Source organism: Microplitis mediator, chromosome 8 (genome assembly GCF_029852145.1).
Source record: "Microplitis mediator isolate UGA2020A chromosome 8, iyMicMedi2.1, whole genome shotgun sequence".
NCBI lineage: Eukaryota > Metazoa > Arthropoda > Insecta > Hymenoptera > Braconidae > Microplitis > Microplitis mediator.
Genome location: NC_079976.1, coordinates 14,768,317 through 14,787,456, shown reverse-complemented (window position 1 = coordinate 14,787,456; position 19,140 = coordinate 14,768,317). Strand labels below are relative to the sequence as shown.

General features: G+C 28.7%; 1 protein-coding gene across 2 annotated transcripts in view; it reads left to right on the top strand.

The window, feature by feature from the left end:
- LOC130673548 (neither inactivation nor afterpotential protein C-like) overlaps positions 1 to 19,140 on the top strand; it is a 1,009,353-nt gene that overhangs the window by 980,115 nt on the left and 10,098 nt on the right. The window lies entirely within an intron of this gene.

Below are 19,140 nucleotides of genomic sequence, written 5' to 3'. Positions count from 1 at the left end.
ATATATGTATATATATATATATATATATATATATATTAGGCTGCATCAAAAAAATTGACTATTGTTTTTTTCTTCATTATATCGAAAATACTGTTGGAAATGACAAAAAAAAAATACATTGAAAAAATTTTGTTTGCGTCTTCTAATTTTTATAAGTAGCTAACGATGCGTCATAGAAATAATTGGCAGGCATATTTTTGTAGGTAATTGAATGCTCTACAAAAAAAGTTTCTTATCATTTTTTAATAAATCTATTTGTACAAAAGTTATTTGAGGTTCAAGTCGAATTCATATTAAATTTTGAGATCTTTTTACTTTTCCGGCTAAACTATCAGAGCTATTACAAAATATCATAGGACCTTTTTTGTAGATAATTTTATTCCCTACAAGTTATTTCCAATAAAGTTTTTTTGAATTCCGCATTGTTTTCTAGTCATTTTTATTTTAATGTCAAGCTCTTAAAATCGATCAGAAGACTATTTTTTTTATGCGCTTGACATAAAAATTAAAATAACTAGAAAACAATGCGGAATTCAAAAAAACTTTATTGGAAATAATTTGTAGGGAATAAAATTGTCTACAAAACAGGTTCCATGATATTTTGTAATAGCTCTGATAGTTTAGCCGGAAAAGTAAAAAGATCTCAAAATTTAATATGAATTCGACTTGAACCTCAAATAACTTTTGTACAAATAGATTTATTAAAAAATGATAAGAAACTTTTTTTGTAGAGCATTCAATTACCTACAAAAATATGCCTGCCAATTATTTCTATGACGCATCGTTAGCTACTTATAAAAATCAGATGACATAAAAAAAAATTTTTTCATGTTATTCTTATGGAAAATAGAAAAGTGCGATGCGGAACTTCTTAATGTTCATATTAAGAGCTCAAACTTTCACAGTATTTTTTTTTCTTCGTTTCCAACAATATTTTCGATGTAATTAAGAAAAAAAAAATAGTCGATTCTTTTGATACAGCCTAATATGTATATAGTAGGGCGATTCATTTCCGCAAAAGTTTTTTTTTTAAGTGCTCAAGCAAAATCTCAATCTACATCGAAAAAAAAAAAAATTCTCACGAAATATGAGCTCTTAATTCCAATGCTAAGTACTTTCCATTTCATTTCAAAGATTTCCCATTTAAAATACACGTAAATTAAATTACTTATTTTTTAACTTTCTAATACTCAGCTGCATTTCATGATATCAACGCGGTTTTGGTCGCAAATTGTAGGACATTTGATGTTCTTCAAAAGTGCCCATAGTTATTTAGGTGTAATTCCAGCTGTTCCACTTGTGTCCGTCGCGGAACTCATTTTTCCTATGAAATTGACCTTTATTGGCTTGCAGAACGTAAACCAATGAAAGTTTACTAAAAACGTTAATGGGAAATTTATAGGAAATTTAATTCCCTTCAAAAAAAGTCCCATAAGTCTAATCGCTAAAGTCCATAGTTTTCAGGTTATAATCATTTTAATAATTTAAAAAATAAAATATAAAAAAAAAAAATTACAAATGATATTTTATTATTCAAATAATTTGGTGAGAATTTTTTTTTTTCGATGTAGATTGAGATTTCGCTTGAGCACTTAAAAAAAAAAAACCTTTTGCGGAAATGAAACACCCTAATATATATGTTTACATATATGTGTGTGACACATTTATAGTGTTGCCGCGTAAGTCAAGAATAACGAGACGAGACGAGACGAGATCATCCCGATTGACGACAAGACGAGACGAGACGAGATAAAAATCTTCAATATCGAGATTTGGTAGAGACAAGGCCTGAATTATTTTCTAAAAGACGAGGTCTCGAATATTAGAAAAATAATTAAACAAACTATTTTTACTACACAAAAAAAAAAAACGTTATCTTGAGTCAATAAAACAATTTTGAAGAGAAAAGATTTCGAGAACAAAGTCAAGATTTTCGTGTGCCAAAAGAATTCGTTTGGGTCAGATTTCTAGTTTATCCAAGAAAATTGAGATTTTCAAAAATATTTTCTTGAACCAAGAATATTTACCTTTAGTCAAGGTTCGTTTTTATATTAAAGTAAAAATTGTCTGAAAGAAAATACCCTACTTGAAATATTATTACTGTACTGGCAAATGATTTTTTCATGTAAATTTTTGGCGTAACATCAAGTTAAATTTGACTCTAATATGATAACAAAAATATTTACCATAAAATAATAATTTAGGAAAGAATCCACGTAGAATGTTCAAATGTTATTTTTCTACTGAAACTAAATTTTTAAATTAAGACTAGCATAAGTATGTGATGATTTTTATTATCGTTAATAATTATTAATTAATACCGAAGTTGTCAAGATTCTGAAAATTTAAATTGCAATTTCGCCGAAGAAAAGGAAGTGAAAATTTTTTGATCGTAATTCTATTCGTTTTTAAATCAAATTAAAAAAAAAAATGAAACTTATTTTTTCGACATATCATTTTTTATTTTTTTAATTATCCTGAAAATACTAATTTTTTTTATAATAAGCCTTTTTTTTAAATGTTTTTTAAATATATAAGGTAAGCGACCCGGTACTCGAATAGGCAACTAGTACCCGATCACTCATGCCTTTGTATATCTATACTTACTTAATTTTACTAAATATAGACATACAAATACTAGTTCTCTCATCTTTTACCTTATACATTAGAATATCTGGCTGAGAACAATCTTTTTGTCTTACTTTTAGTAAATTAAATTTACGTGAGAGTGAGTAGAGTATCCGAGGTAGCTCTCAACCAAATTCTACGATATATATATATATATATATATATATATATATATATATATATATATATATATATATACATGTATATGACGAGCATAAAAGCGAAACTACAGGCACCATAATAACATGAAAATAACAGCGCTAAAGTGAGATGCACCTAGCGCCTGCAGTGGAAAGGGAAGTTCTTTGAAACATACATACGTAAGGTATAGCACACATATACTATTGGAGATACATAGGGACTCTACTAACGTTCAGTCGTTGTTATTAGTCTCATGCTATGAACACGTGCCTGTCAGCTCAATACCAATGTAAACTGCGTTCCTTTTAACTGTGGAATTGATCGAGAATTTATTTTAATTATATTATTTTTACAGAAAAAGTGAAGTATTGTTTTAGTGACACTTAAGTGATATAATTATAAATATAGTTATTTCATTCGTAAATAGTGAATAATAGCCTATAGAAAGGACTAAAAATTTGTCGTGTTTAATTATGTATACATATTTATATATATGTATCTACATCACCATGTATGTATTAAAGTCAGAACATTTTCTTACCTAAGTAATAAGTACTTTGCATTATACGGATTTTGTGAAACTGAGCTCTTTATAATTTCAGTTGATTGAAATCACTTTTCTGCGGTTGTTTTTTATGAACATTAGTTTATTATAAACTCTACCGAACTATTATTATTATTTGTGTGTTCCGAATGACAACAAGTGAAATTCAAACATGAAGCGAGGTCCATATAAGTCATACTTGAGTCCAGATTGTAACGGCATAATGCCTCGATCAACTTTTTATGGAAAATTAAAGAAGTATCAGTGTGATGTAAGTATAAATTTATTTTATAGCAAAAATCTTTATGATATTTAGCTTAAAAAATCTTAGAATTTAAACGAATTTACTTGAGCAGTTTTCGTGAACAGTCGTATTGAAGCATTTTTAAGACACCAAATTTATTCATTATAATAAAAAAATAATTAATAATATAAGAAACAAAAATTATTACTCTTAACTATCCAATTTTTGAACATTAAGCAAAATAATGACTCTGGCAGACCTTTAAATACACATTCGTAACATAGTCAAATGAATTTTTAAAACACGAATATTCAATTTATTGAAGAAATTTATTTTATGGTGTGTTCGGACCTCCCGCCTGGCGCACTGAAGCGCCCGCCATTTACCCGGGAAAATTGAAATTCATAATTAAATAATTAGAAAAAAAGTTGATTACCAATAAAATAAGATTGTATGAATTATCAAGTGTGCTAATTGGGAACACTGTCTGAGAATAGCCTTAAAAAATATATAAATGAAAATCGATTTTATCATACTATCTGTCTGCAGTAAATGTGCGTGTGTAAATTGCATGTGCATGTACCATAATAAAATTGATTTTGATTAATTAACAATTGCTATTTTTCTTTATTTATATTGATACTATTTATAGAGATTATTCATAATCATACATTAAGATTCGTTTACTTGAATTTCACTTTAATCGAAACAGTTGATAAGGCATACATTGTTTTTTTATTGGTGATTATTTTTTTTTTTTCAAATATTTAAAATATAAATTTTCATTTTCCCGGGTATATGGGGGCACCCCAGTGCGTCGTTGCTGGGGGGTCCGAACACACCATTAAAGCTGAACATTCCTTGTCTATTAGTCATTTTACAACTATTTTAACTACATTGTTTCGATAAAATTCATTACGCACTCAGTAAAAAACGAATCGTCAAAGTGTAAAAACAAACGTGTGTTAAATTTCTAAGTATTGAATTTTTAACACTTTTGTGTGTCAATTTAACACACACTATTTATCTTGTTTGAACTGTCGCAATCGATTAATTTTTTAACTTGCAAAATGTCATTGTATTCGAAAGTAACACTTTTTGTATGTTACTATCAAATCGACATACAAAATATGTTAAAAATAATGTCGACAATCAGAAAAGAATTGTCGGAAAATTTTTATTTTGAACGTACACGTGTGTAACTTTTTTTAACATTCACAACATGTTAAAGTAACAAATAAATAAGTGTAAAACGCTCGTTTTACACACGGTATGTGTTGATTTTGACGAATCATTTTTTACTGTGCATTTACTACTATTCAATATTTTCGCTTCCTACAAAGTACAACAAAAAAAAAGAATTTTTGAATGTTTATCACTTTTAAAAATAAATTATTTATAAAAGTAAAACGATTATTTCTGAGAAATATAAGAACTGTGCTCGATGACATCCCTCAATAATGATATTATTAAACTTGAAATTTTGTCATAATTTTTTTCCTTGAACAAGAAGTCATTTCACTTGTAGGAAATCAACATTTTAACAATACTCTAATTACGGACGACGCTAATTATATATATTTATGTATACTAGGGTGCTCTTTTTTTTTTGCGGCAATTTTTAACTTCCCGCTAAGAAAATTGAAAATTTTCAAAAATTCGGGAAGTTATTGGTTTCGGTCCGATTTACGAAAATCGAATTTCCATCAGATGTCAACGTTTTGAGGTCCTAGGAAGCTATCCTGACTGATTTCACGATGATGTCCGAGTGTATGTATGTGTGTACGTACGTACGTACGTATGTATGTAAATATTCATAACTCTTGAACGGATGAACCGATTTTGATCTTTGAGGTGTCCTTCGACGCGGCTTGTTAATATCTTGAAGCCGTAAAAATTTGAACTTAATCGGTAGGGTGCGTTCAAAGATATTTCAAAAATAAAATTTTTTCAAAAATGTTTTATTTGGATAACTTTTAATTTGCTCGATGGATTGATTCCAAAATCTAATCAGCTCTAAAACTTTATAAGCCGCGTCGAATGCCACCTCAACCATCAAAATCGGTTCATTCGTTCGAGAGAAACCGTTGACGAAAGAATTGAAAAAAATTTTTTTTTTTACTTTTTTCGAAATTGCTCAAAAACGGCTGGATAAATCAATTTCAAAATCTAATCAGCCCTAGAACTTAATAAAACGCGTCGATTGCCTCCTCAACCATCAAAATCGGTTAATTCGTTCGCGAGGTATCGTGGGAGAAAGAAATGATAAAATATGTTTTTTTAGAAAACAATGGCATACCAAAGTATTTTCGAGCTCGAGGAGCTCGAAAATGTATTCACAATAATGTTTTCGAGCTCGTTGAGCTGAAAACAGCGGGAAGTTTTGGGGCTGGCCCGCAGGGTTAACCGATAGACCGATTTTTTTTTTTTTCGCTTCCATTCCGAAACTTTGTTGGATATACCCCCCCAAAAATTCCCTGAGAGTTTGAGCCCTTAATATTAATATTAAGTACTTTCCCAGAGCAGGTGAAGATTTCCCATTTAAAATACACATAAACTTGGGTTTTTATTTTTTAAACTTCTATAACTCCGCGGAATTTTATGATATCATCTCGCCCAAAGTCGCAAATTTTCTCAGAATTAAATGCTCTACAGAAGTGACCGTTGTCGCGAAGTCATAACTCATACGGTGTTAGTACGGTGGGGTAGTACGGACCGCTAAACTGAATTTTTTCCATAGGATTCTTGTGTTTTCTCTCAACAACAAGACCTACAGAAAAAATGTGAATGATAATTTTATGAGAAATTCTATTTTCTACAAAAAAGGTCCTTAACACCGAATCACTCAGATTGATATTTTCTGAGATATTACTCAAATAAAAAATCAATATTTTCTAAGATTTGATTCGACATTTTATGAGAATTCAATGCTACGTAAACTTCAATAATTAATATCTTGAAAAATATCAATCTGAGTGATTCGGTACCAAATCCCTTTTTTGTAGGAAATTAAATTTCCTATAAAGTTGTCATTTGCATTTTTTCTGTAGGTCTTGTTGTTTATGAGATAATGATAGAAAAAACAAGAATTCTATGAAAAAATTCAGTTTAGCGGTCCGTACTACCCCACCTATATGAGTTACGACTTCGCGACAACGGTCACTTCTGTAGAACATTTAATTCTGAGAAAATCGCGACTTTGGGCGAGATGATATCATAAAATGCCGTGGAGTTATAGAAGATTAAAAAATAAAAACCCAAGTTTACGTGTATTTTAAATGGGAAATCTTCAAACGCTGTGGTCGAATACTTAATATTAAGATTAAGCGCTCAAACTCTCAGGGAATTTTTGGGGGGTATTTCCAACAAAATTTCGGGATGGGAGCGAAAAAAAAAAATAGTCGCACAAAAAAAACACCCTATTATTTACATTAGAATAAATCCAAGAAATCGACTATTTTCTTTTTTTTTTGTTTTTTCGAAATCCTGTATTGAAATATCTTCAGAAGACCGAAAAAAACGCCTATGGAAACCAGAGCTCTTAATTTTAGTATTTCGAGATCGTGCATCACAGATTTTCATTTTCCATTTAAAAACTCAGGATAAAAAATTGTTTTTTTTTTGGAATTTTCTAGCTCACAACTTAATAAACGTATTTCCATGTACAATAAAAATTTTTGTAGAAACGAAACGCTTTGCAAAAATGTTTCTTACCATTTGTTGATACATACATCTGATGAAAAATTATTTGAGCTTTAAGTAAAATTTATAGTAAATTTTGAGATCTTTTTACTTTTCCGGTGAAACTATTAGACTTATTACAAAATGTCTTAGGAACTTTTTTGTACGTAATTTTATTCCTGACAGATTATGATACATAAAGTTTTTCGAAATTCCGCATTGTTTTTCTAGTTATTTTCATTTTTATTTCAATCTCTTAAGAAATTAGTTTTTTGAGAGATTTTAAGAGCTTGATATTAAAAAAAAAATATCTATAAAACAATGCGGAATTTCAAAAAACTTCATATGTAGTAATTTATCAGGAATAAAAATCACCTACAAAGAGGTTTCTATCGCATTTTTTGATAAGTCCAACAGTTTCGCCGAAAAAGTAAAAAGATCTCAAAATTTAATGTAAACTAGACTTCAAGCTTCAATAACTTTTGAAAAGATGGATTCATCAACAAATGATAAGAAACATTTTTCGTACAGCGTTCAATTTCCTACGGAAATAGTTATCGCACATAAAAATCCTTTGATCGGTTTGTGAGCTAGAAAATTCTGAAAATGAAAATTTTTCTCGTGTTATTTAAATAGAAAATAGAAATCTGCGCTGCGTGACCTTTAAATATTGAAATTAAGAGCTCTGCTGGTTTAACGGGCGCCTTTTTTTAGTACTCTTACGTTCGATATTACAGATAGTCTAATAATTATAATTGGGTGCTCTCAAAAAAAAAAAATTTTTTTTTAAAATAAAAAAAATCCTCACTAAATTTCAGTCAGATATATTCGAAATAGAGCTATCACAAAGGGGGTCCCCTTTCTATTTTGAAATAAACATAAAAATTTTTCATTTTATTTTTTGGTTATGAAGACCATGAAAAAAAATTTTTTTATTCCACTCACGATATTTTTATAGAAAATTAAATTCTCAAAAAAAAAAAAAAAAAAAAAAGAAAAAGTGCCGAAGCATATTATGAGCGTCAAACGAACAGAAAACAATTTACGGGGCTTCGAAAACCAACCAAAATTTAGTTTCCTCAGTATTAATTTTTTTATTTATTAATTTTCATTTTTATTCGGTAAACATTGGTTTTTTTTTCAAATTCTGACGAGCACGTTCATTTAAAAATTTTCATTCCCTACAAAAGTATCTGATATGTTATATTCGTAAAATGTATGAGAAAAAAGTTACAGTGCTTTAAATGTCAATGAAAAGTAAACTTCACTTTTGACATACACAACAGATAAGTCAATTTTTGTGGGAAATGACATTTCCTACAAGAACGTGCTTGTCAAAATTTGAAAAAAAAAATCTTTGATAGAATAAAATTTAAAAATAATAAATAAAAGTTTAACATTGAGGACACTAAATTTTTTTTTATTTTTGAAGCCCCGATGTTTCTTCTTATTTCATTATCAAATTGAAAATAAAAAAATAATTATTTTAATTTTTTGTTGACTTTTTTTACCGAAGCGAAAATAAGTTAATAGTTTCTTAACTTGTTTATAAAAATATAAAGTATATGTATTTGACTAACGTTACTAAAAAAAATATTATTAATAATAGTTTAATAACAACAGTTATAGTTGTATTTACTTCCTTAATAACTAAATTATTTATATTCTATATCGATCAGATTTATATGAAATTAATTTTTTAACGTACAAATATATACAATAAAATCGAGCAATGGTGAAAAACAATAAAAATAAGCCATAGAGAAAATTACAATTTTATTAATATTCATCAAAAAAATTTGTAATTAAATATATAACAGCAATAAAATTTGAAACTGTTAGAAACTACCTTCCGTAGCATTAATTGTATAAAATAGAATCTCAACTAACAATTTACTTTTTATAGCTATTCAAAATATCAAATGTAGTTCTTCAAATACAAGCTTTATTGATACGTTTGTTAATTACCTTCTTAAGCTAGATCTAGTACAATATATTACAACGTAGCGTTATAGCTAACCCTTCAAAAATTCAAAAACTAATTTTTTTCATCAAAGATACCCATTTAAAAAATAATAAATAAATTTTTCTGTGTTTTAAAAATCGTGAAAATTTTATTGAAACTATGAATTTGAAAAACTACAATATCAATACTTTAAAAAATATTTGTAATATACTTGAATATTTTTTTAGACACGCTTGAAGACAGTATTAACTAACTGTCGATTGGTTATAATTTTACCTGTCTTATTTCAGCTTAATATCAAAAACTTTTTTGTTGTATGTGTTGTAGATTACAAATGTACAAAATCAAACCTCTAATCAAAACGTTGGTGGTAATATTACGAACGCAAATGCCTCATTGCCTCTCAGGCAATTTTTCGATGATAGCAACACATTTTCAAATGAAGCTGCGGCCGAAACTGATGCTCTTTTTAGTCATCAACGAACCTCAACTACCATTCATTCGGTATCTAATTCATGGCTATATGAAGATTACGATGCAGAATCTTTACATCAAGAAATCTGGTTTGACGTAAGTTATTAACACATATTAAAGAAATTGTTGTGAACATATTTATCAATTTTTTTTTAATTTTACAGGCCGAAGATTCAACAACGATAAGTGATTTTCATGAGGATTATAATATCGATCCTAGTCAGGTATATTTTATCACTCAATACATCAAAATAAGTTTAAGGGTTCTTGCATATAATTATCCCGTTATTTCATAACTTTTCTCAATAGTGTGTCCTTCTATATTTTCATAACTTATTATTTTTTTAACAAAGTAAAGATAATTATTTCCAAATGCATTAAGAGATCAATGTTTTGGTGATATTATAAGTTATTTCCATTCGTTGTAGCTTATCTGATGAGATTTTTGTTAGATGTGAGAAATTTTCATTTTAAACAATATATCACTTCTATACAATAAGTTATCACAAATATAAAAATGAAGAATTTCAAAACATAGTGTGCAGTATTTTGATTTCAATGGGTATATTCAAAAATATATAGTTCTGCATCCGGAAACACATGTAATAATTGAACCTTTAGATCCCTCTACATGAAATGAAGTAATTCTGGATCAGATTTGCAGCATGTAGTGTTCTATATTGCTCTTGTATTTTATAACATCTATTGAGTTCAAAATATTGGATGCTATGTAGCAGTTCGTTATGGATCATTTTTTTTTTAATGTTATACTAGATTTCATAGAAATTTAAATTTTGTAATGTTTTTCATAATACTAATTTCGAAAAATAATAACGCTATTATTCCTTGAAGTATTAATTCTTCAGATGATTACCAAAGTTAAGATCGAAGATGAGCGAGATCGGTTAATAAATTTTTGAATGTAAGCCATTCTAAATATCCCAGATTAAGAAAATTAAAATTTTGCTGTTAATGTATTTTATTATTTCTATCAACTTTAATAATTGGACTAAAATATATGAGGAAAGTGAATGGCTCATTTTTTTTTTTTCACAGCCAGAAGATGAAGAGGAAGAGGAAGATACAAATAACAGTTACAACAAACCAGTTTGCAAGTGTTCGACAATCACACGGGGTGAAGCTCTAATAATGACACTAGCATTAGGAGCTGAAGAATCCCTGACATGGAAAACTATTATTTCGATTTTATCAATGATTAATACGTTATTCCAAAATGACGTGGTTCCTGCTTCTAAGTATAAATTATTTAAAACGTTAAAACTAAATGAAAACATTCTTGTATATCATGTGTACTGTGATGAATGTCATTATTATTTTGGCGCTCAAAGCAAATTCAATAAAGATGAATTTCAGTGCAAAGTTTGTGACAATAATGGGAAATCGCGAGAAATTTGTTATTTTTTAACGTTTGATGTTTCTCTGCAATTAAAATCCATATTAGAAGATCAAGAAGTTCAAGAAGTTTTAATGAAGAATCTTCAAAGTAAGAAAGATAATTGCAACGACAATGATCTTCGAAGTATGAGTGATGGTGAAATATATAAACAATTATCCATGGAAGATAACCCTTTATCAGAAGAATATAATTTTTCATATACTTTCAACACTGATGGTTGTCAACCATCAAAATCGAGCAAGCTTTCTATCTGGCCCATATATGCTTGCATTAATGAGCTATCTCCAAAACTTCAATCCAAGCACATGATAATGACAGGCTTATGGGTTGATAAAAAAGAACCAGATATGCTCCTTTTTCTACAACCATTCGTCAATGAAGCGAATAAATTATCGGAGGAAGGTGTCCAATGGAAATTACAGCAACAGACAATAACCAGCAAGTTCATCCCGATTTGTGCCGTAGTTGATTCAGTCGCAAGATGTAAAATCTTAAATATGAAACAGTATAATGGTTCGTACGGTTGTACATTCTGTGAACATCCAGGGGAACGTATTAATAACTCCCAAAAATTTCCTATGACAATGATTGTTCCAAAAGAACGAACAGACAAGACAATTAAAGAACAAATGGTAAGAGCTGCTGCGAATGAATATGGTAATGATGTTATGGGTGTGTGGGGGCCATCACCATTAATGAATTTAAACCATTTTAATATTGCTGATGGAATGCCACCCGATTACATGCACGCTGTTTTATTAGGTGTAATAAAACAACATACTGAACTTTTGCTATCTTCATTTGGTGAAGATTATTATGTGGGTAGTCCGAACCAACTCGAAGCATTAAATACAAAACTTGTGAGCTTTAAACATCCTACATGTATAACTCGATCTCCAAGGACGCTAGCCGAAAGGGAAATGTGGAAGGCAACAGAATGGCGATCATGGCTTCTTTTTTATTCGCTTGTATGCTTCAAGGGGATTCTCCCACAGAAATATTTAAATCATTTAGCTTTATTGGTGGAAGCTATACATATTTTATTATCTGACAAAATTAGTTTTGATGAACTGGACACGGCAGACAATTTGATATTGAGATATGTAACAATATATCAAGAGTATTTTGGTATGCACGTAATGACATATAATATACACTTATTATTACATATGGTGAAAAGTGTACGACAGTTAGGGCCTTTGCGACATCATAATACATTCATTTTCGAAAATGAAAATCATTTTCTAATGAAATTGCAAAAGAGTCCTAATAATATTATTATTCAGATCGCCAGGCGTTATTTGTTTCAAAAAGCATTATCACCATTAAAAAATAAAATTCATACAAGTGAAGAGTTTTTACAATTCTGTGAAAAAAATTTGACAGGGCGCTTGAAAAATACTTTTGAAGTCGATGGCTGTGTACTAGTCGGAAAGGGTAAAGAATATTATTTGAATGACAATGAGCGAAAACTTTTGAACAGAATAGATAAATGTAAATCTTTTAATAGATTTATCCTCGACAGCAAAAGATATACATCAAAAAGTTATCGCTCTTGTGAAAAAATAGATGACTCCGTAATATTATTAAAAAATGGTCAGATTGGCGTAATAAAAAACATTTGTTACTTCAATTTACATGAAAATGAGAAAAATATATACATTTTTTATGAAGAAGTAATAAGATTGAGGAGATATTTTCATTCTTCAAGAAATGTAACTGTTCATAATATTGAAGAATGCTTGATCAAAAAAAATTTACAATTTTGTGAAGCGAAAATGATATTACAACCGTGTATGTTAACTACTATAGGGAATAAGCAGTATGGGATTTTTATACCAACAGGATGCTATGGCGATTAAAGGATAAAATGTATGAGTTTATTGGCAAGTTTAAATTCTCCAAATTATCATTAACAGACCTGTTTTAGTAATTATTTATTGTAATTTTTAAAATGTTTTTTGTTATGCTTGAAATTTTAGAATTTTTAAATGGAAAAAATTAAAATTTTTGAATCTAAAAAACAAATTTGGTGTTCTACAAAAAAGGTCAGATTACAAATTTATGTCAGTCAAGTCGTTTCTATAGTAGCATGACTTAAACCTTGATCTATTCTGCATACTTTGTCAAATGTTTCTCAAACATTTCGTATAAATTTGACTTTAACCTTACATCATTACATAGAGTACATTCATCAAAAAATATCGAGATAAATTCATTACAGGAAATTTTAATTCCTTCAAAAATATTGATTTTTCATTTCAAAATATTATTTCCTTCAAAAATATTTATTTTTCATTTCAAAATATTGTTTCCTTCAGTAATTACTACTTTAAAATTATGGAGTTCAGGAGGTTCCCCTGTGTGAGGGTCTGTTTTACAAGCGTTTTTTGGGAATTTTTTTCGATGACCAGTGGAAAGATAGAATTTTTAGTTTTTTTATCATTTATTTATTAATATTTCGAGAGTATGTAATACAAATTTCGAATTGAAACCTTCATTACAACGTTAATTTTACCGCTTTAAAGACTCCTGCCTCGAAAAAAGCACGCTCCTTTCCTCTAAGATTCCGGCTCATTACCTTATCTGAAAAAAAAAAAAAACAACAGGGTTTGAATCTGTAAGCCTAAATGCATTGAGTGAACTAAAATCGTTTGCAAATATTAAAAATTCGATTTTATAGCGGACTTTTGAAAAATAAGTTTTAAACTTCGTGATAATTTTGTTATTTTTCCGTTAAGAAAAGAACAGTAATACTGTGAATTTTTGCATGATTCTACTTCACTCGATGCATCTAGGCTAACAGATTAAAACGACGTTTTTTTTTTTCACATAAGCTGATGAGCCGGAATCGTGGAAGAAGTGAATGTACTTTTTTTCGAGGCGGGTATCTACACAGCGGTACCATTTACGTTGTAATTAAGATTTTTATAGGAAATCTGTTTAATATACTCTAGAAATATTAATAAACAAATGATAAAAAGCACTCAAAGTTCTGTCTTCTCATTGGTTGTTGAAAAAAATTTCACAAGAAACGCTCAAAAAACAGACCCTCACAAGGAGGAACCCCCTTAAACAATAAAAATTACATGAATTTTTAAGTCATGACATGGGAACGACTAGACAATGTTGTGCAAAGTTAAATAATGTCCTTTTACAATCGAAAATTTACATATAAGTCTTTTAAAAGATACTTATCATGATTCCAACTCTTTGCCTAATTAAATATCAGAAACCAAATTGGTTACTAATATAATATTAATCATATGTAAAAAATTATTCTTAGTAAAATGTTAATTAACTGTATATTTAAAATGTATAAAAGAAGATATTTTAAGTTAAATTTAAAAAGTTATTCTTATAAGTAAAAAAATTCAAATGATTCATGAGAAATAGAATCAGGCAATATATAAATATGTAGCAATTAAAAATTATTGTCTTAGGGACATTCTCAGACAGTGGCCCCCACTTTTTAAAAATATGCAATGATTTTCAACTGTCAAAACCATATTAAAATTTGATTAATTAATTAAAAAAAAATTAAAACCTTAATTGAAAAAAGGACAACTTTGTCGTAATTTCGTTGAGATATAAAATTAAAAAAAAATTACTTACAATTAATATCAATTGAGAGTTAAGCGAAATTTGTTGAATAAATTTTAGCCAACAAAATTGAAAAATTCGAATCATAAAATTGACATTACGATTTTAGTGAAATTTATTTGACGAATTTTGTTCAACTCCTAATTGACATCATGTGTAAATAATTGTTTTTTAAATCTATATATCGTCAAAATTACAACTACATTGTTCTTTTTTCAATTAATGCTTTAATTTTTTTTTATTTAATTGATAAAAATTTGATATGCTTAGGACAGTTGAAAGTCTTTGAACATTTTTAAAAAGTGGGGGGGGGGCACTGTCTGAGAATGGCCTTAAATGCTATTAATAGCTGGCAGCTAATTTTTCGTAATTATCAACATTAAGGTTTTGTAATGTGTACTAAACATCATCGTCTTTGTACTTAGAGACTGCAAATATTTTCCATACACAATAAATTCTTTTAAAATTATTAATAATTACTGGAAAAGTACTTGTATAGATCGTATTACGTACGAAAATTTTTTCTCATTATATATTGAAATTGAATATCTACGAAATTATTATATATTTAAATGGAAAACATTTAAGGAGATAATTTAAAACATAAATAAGCAAACAAATTGTATGATGTGACGTTCGATACCATTGATTTGATAGCGATTTATTGTACAGATCTTAATTTCATTGAGACTAATAAGTTCTATAAATGTATATAAATAAAATTTTGAGGTCAAAGTGTTCGGGAGTTCACGTACTAGTAACTTAGAGAGCCTTCCAAGGTTAAAAATGAAGTTGTGATACAATAAACGGTTTCTTTAAGTTAAAAAAAAATAACTTTGTTATAAATGGTATGTTTATCAAGAAATTCCAAGATTATTTTTAAGAAACTTTAACTTCGAAATAACAAAATAAAATTTACCACTTTTTCAAAATTGAAATATTTATTTAGATATTTTTTACCAATTACTCAATCATTATTACTCAATAAGTCTTATAAATCCTTAAAAACTCTTATAAACCCTGTTTTCTTGTTTCCGTTTCATTTTTATAACACTCTGAATAAGTCTTATCAACTCTGAAAAACTCTTATAAACTCTGTCTTCTTGTTTCCATTTTATTTTGATAACACTCTGAATAAGTCTTATCAACTCTGAAAAACTCTTTGAGAAAGTCCGAATTTTCAGGGAATATTTCACTTACTCAGAGTTTTTCAGAGTTATTGAGACTTATTGCTACTTTTCTTCACTTCATCAGGAAAAATAAGGCTTTCAGAAAGACTTATACAGACTTCTGAAGAGTCTTTTCAGTCAAAAATTTCCACAAGGGTGGTCACAGAAATTGAGGGATAGAAAAAAAATCCGAAATTTTTAGGTGATTTTCAACATGCTGTAACTCGGTGAAAAATGGTCGTATAAAAAAAATAAGAAAAGCAAATTGTAGCCTCAAGTTTCTAGTTTTCAGATCTGGACCTCAAAATTTTTTATCATGTACGGTTCCGGAGTAATCATAAGAAAACCAACGAAAAAAAAAATTTCAAAATTTTTGCTGGTCTATCAATACCTCTATGGGCGACAATAAATTTTTTTGAATAATCCGACTGTCTGACTTTTCTCGGAAATTTTATGCCCTTTAATTTGGTGGCCTTAAAAAGTCTCTACGACGATTTGGCGCCGAGTTATCATTGATCAAAGCAAAAAAGTCCATTTTGGCTTTGATAATCAATAACTCCGGATGTATTGGTCGTACAGAGAATGGAAGCAGGGTTTTGAAAACTGGAAAACATTCTCTATAAGGCAAAATTAGTGGCATTTGATAGGAAAATTTTTTTTAAAGCGATATTGTTTGGTAAAAAACAGGTCAAAATTCACAAATTTAAGGATATTCGGAAATCTTGCTATAACTTTGGATATAACGGATAAACAAAGGATATCTTCGACTTTTATTTAACCTCAAAGTGTCCTGAAAAAACCCTGTAAATTTCAAATCGCTGCGATTTTTCTTTCTTAGTGCCCCGAAGCTTTAAATTTATCGATTTTGTCAAAAATCACCATAATTGGTAGTTTCTCGGTTTTTGTTCATTTTTTCGATTTGAAATTTTTTTTTTTACCGATAATCTTCATTTCTTTGATCAAAAAGATCGATTATCGAAGAAAATTGAAAAAAAAAATTTTTCAAAAAATTTTTTTTTTTTTTCAAAATTTTTTTTTTCAAAATTATTTTTTTTCAAAATATTTTTTTTTTGTTGTATCTGCAATGATTGATCATTGTCAAAAAAAATTCCTAAAATTTTTTTTGACCGCCGGCATTAGAGTTACCCAAAGCGTATGTTTGTTAAGTTGACATTTAAAGCAGATGCAGTTACAGCGGTAACAAAAATTTTAGGAATTTTTTTTGACAGTGATAAATCATTGCAGATACAACAAAAAAAAAAAAATTTTGAAAAAAATAAAAAAATTTTTGAAAATTTTTTTTTTTTCAATTTTTTTCGATAATCGATTTTTTTGATCAAAGAAATGAAGATTATCGGTAAAAAAAAAATTTTCAAATCGAAAAAATGAACAAAAACCGAGAAACTACCAATTATGGTGATTTTTGACAAAATCGATAAATTTAAAGCTTCGGGGCACTAAGAAAGAAAAATCGCAGCGATTTGAAATTTTCAGGGTTTTTTCAGGACACTTTGAGGTCGAAAAAAAGTCGAAGATATCCTTTGTTTATCCGTTATATCCAAAGTTATAGCAAGATTTCCGAATATCCTTAAATTTGTGAATTTTGACCTGTTTTTTACCAAACAATATCGCTTTAAAAAAAATTTTTCTATTAAATGCCACTAATTTTGCCTTATAGAGAATGTTTTCCAGTTTTCAAAACCCTGCTTCTATTCTCTGTACGACCAATACATCCGCAGTTATTGATTATCAAAGCCAAAATGGACTTTTTTGCTTTGATCAATGATAACTCGGCGCCAAATCGTCGTAGAGACTTTTTAAGGCTACCAAATTAAAGGGCATAAAATTTCCGAGAAAAGTCAGACAGTCGGATTATTCAAAAAAATTTATTGTCGCCCATAGAGGTATTGAGAGACCAGCAAAAATTTTGAAAATTTTTTTTTCGTTGGTTTTCTTATGATTACTCCGGAACCGTACATGATAAAAAATTTTGAGGTCCAGATCTGAAAACTAGAAACTTGAGGCTACAATTTGCTTCTTTTACTTTTTTTATATGACCATTTTTCACCGAGTTACAGCATGTTGACAATCACCTAAAAATTTCGAATTTTTTTTCTATCCCTTAATTTCTGTGACCAGTGTATATATGTCGGAGATAAAATAATACTTGGGTTTTTCCTGAGACTTGGGAAAGTCCCAACTATATTGAGTTCGTTTTTAGACAATAAAAACTTAGTAAAAATATTTTACAATTTAATCCGCTTAAGATTTTGTTAGTTTTCATATTTACGTTTATGACGGTAGACTTAAGTCGAAGGAGCCCGTCTGGGCATCCAACGTAGACACGATCAAGAGATAACAATATTTTCGGTATAATGAGTTTTCAAACATATGGAAGTAATTGTACAAATTTGTAAAAATTACCTGAGATATAGTTTTGGTCGATTCGGGGACTCAAGAATATTGGGTACAGAGAGTTAGTTCTAATTGAGCAAAGGAACGGACGACATTGCTATCCGACCGATCGTGTATTCGTTTCGATTTTAACGTTACCACCGCGCACATTTCACCACAGTAACTAGAATATTGTCAATAGTTGTTATTCTCTACTATACTAGTTGCTTGTAATAATTTGTGTATTTAATATTGTGTAATATTTGATAGTTTTGTAATCTTTAATATTTTCTTGGATACTTTGATATTGTGTAGTCGTCCGATACTGATATTATTGCTTGTAATCTTATTGTTTAGTGTATACGATATTTGTGAGTAGTAATTACCTGTGTGTGTTCGTTAATTTGTTTAATAAATAAGATGAGTGGCAAAGATAACAACGTAGACCCAAGTCTCATTAGTACCTCAACTGGTAATTCGACCTATATATATATATATATATATATATATATATATATATATATATATATATATATATATATATATATATATATATATATATATATATATATATATATTAGGGTGGTCCGTTTGGAACGACTATTTTTTTTTTTTCGCTCCCACTGAAAAATATTGTTGTAGACATTGAAAAAAAAATTCTCAGAAAGTTTTAGCTCTTAATTTTAATTTTAAGTACTTTACATTTGATTTTGAAATTTTCCCATTTAAAATACATGGAAAAGTTAGGATTTTTTTTTTAATTCTCTATAGCTCAGCGGCGTTTTACGTTACGCTTATGTCCATAGGTGGGATTTGTAGGTATTTAGTTGCTCTTTCAGAGCTTTTAAGAAATTTTACCCCAACTTGTATATTTTGAGG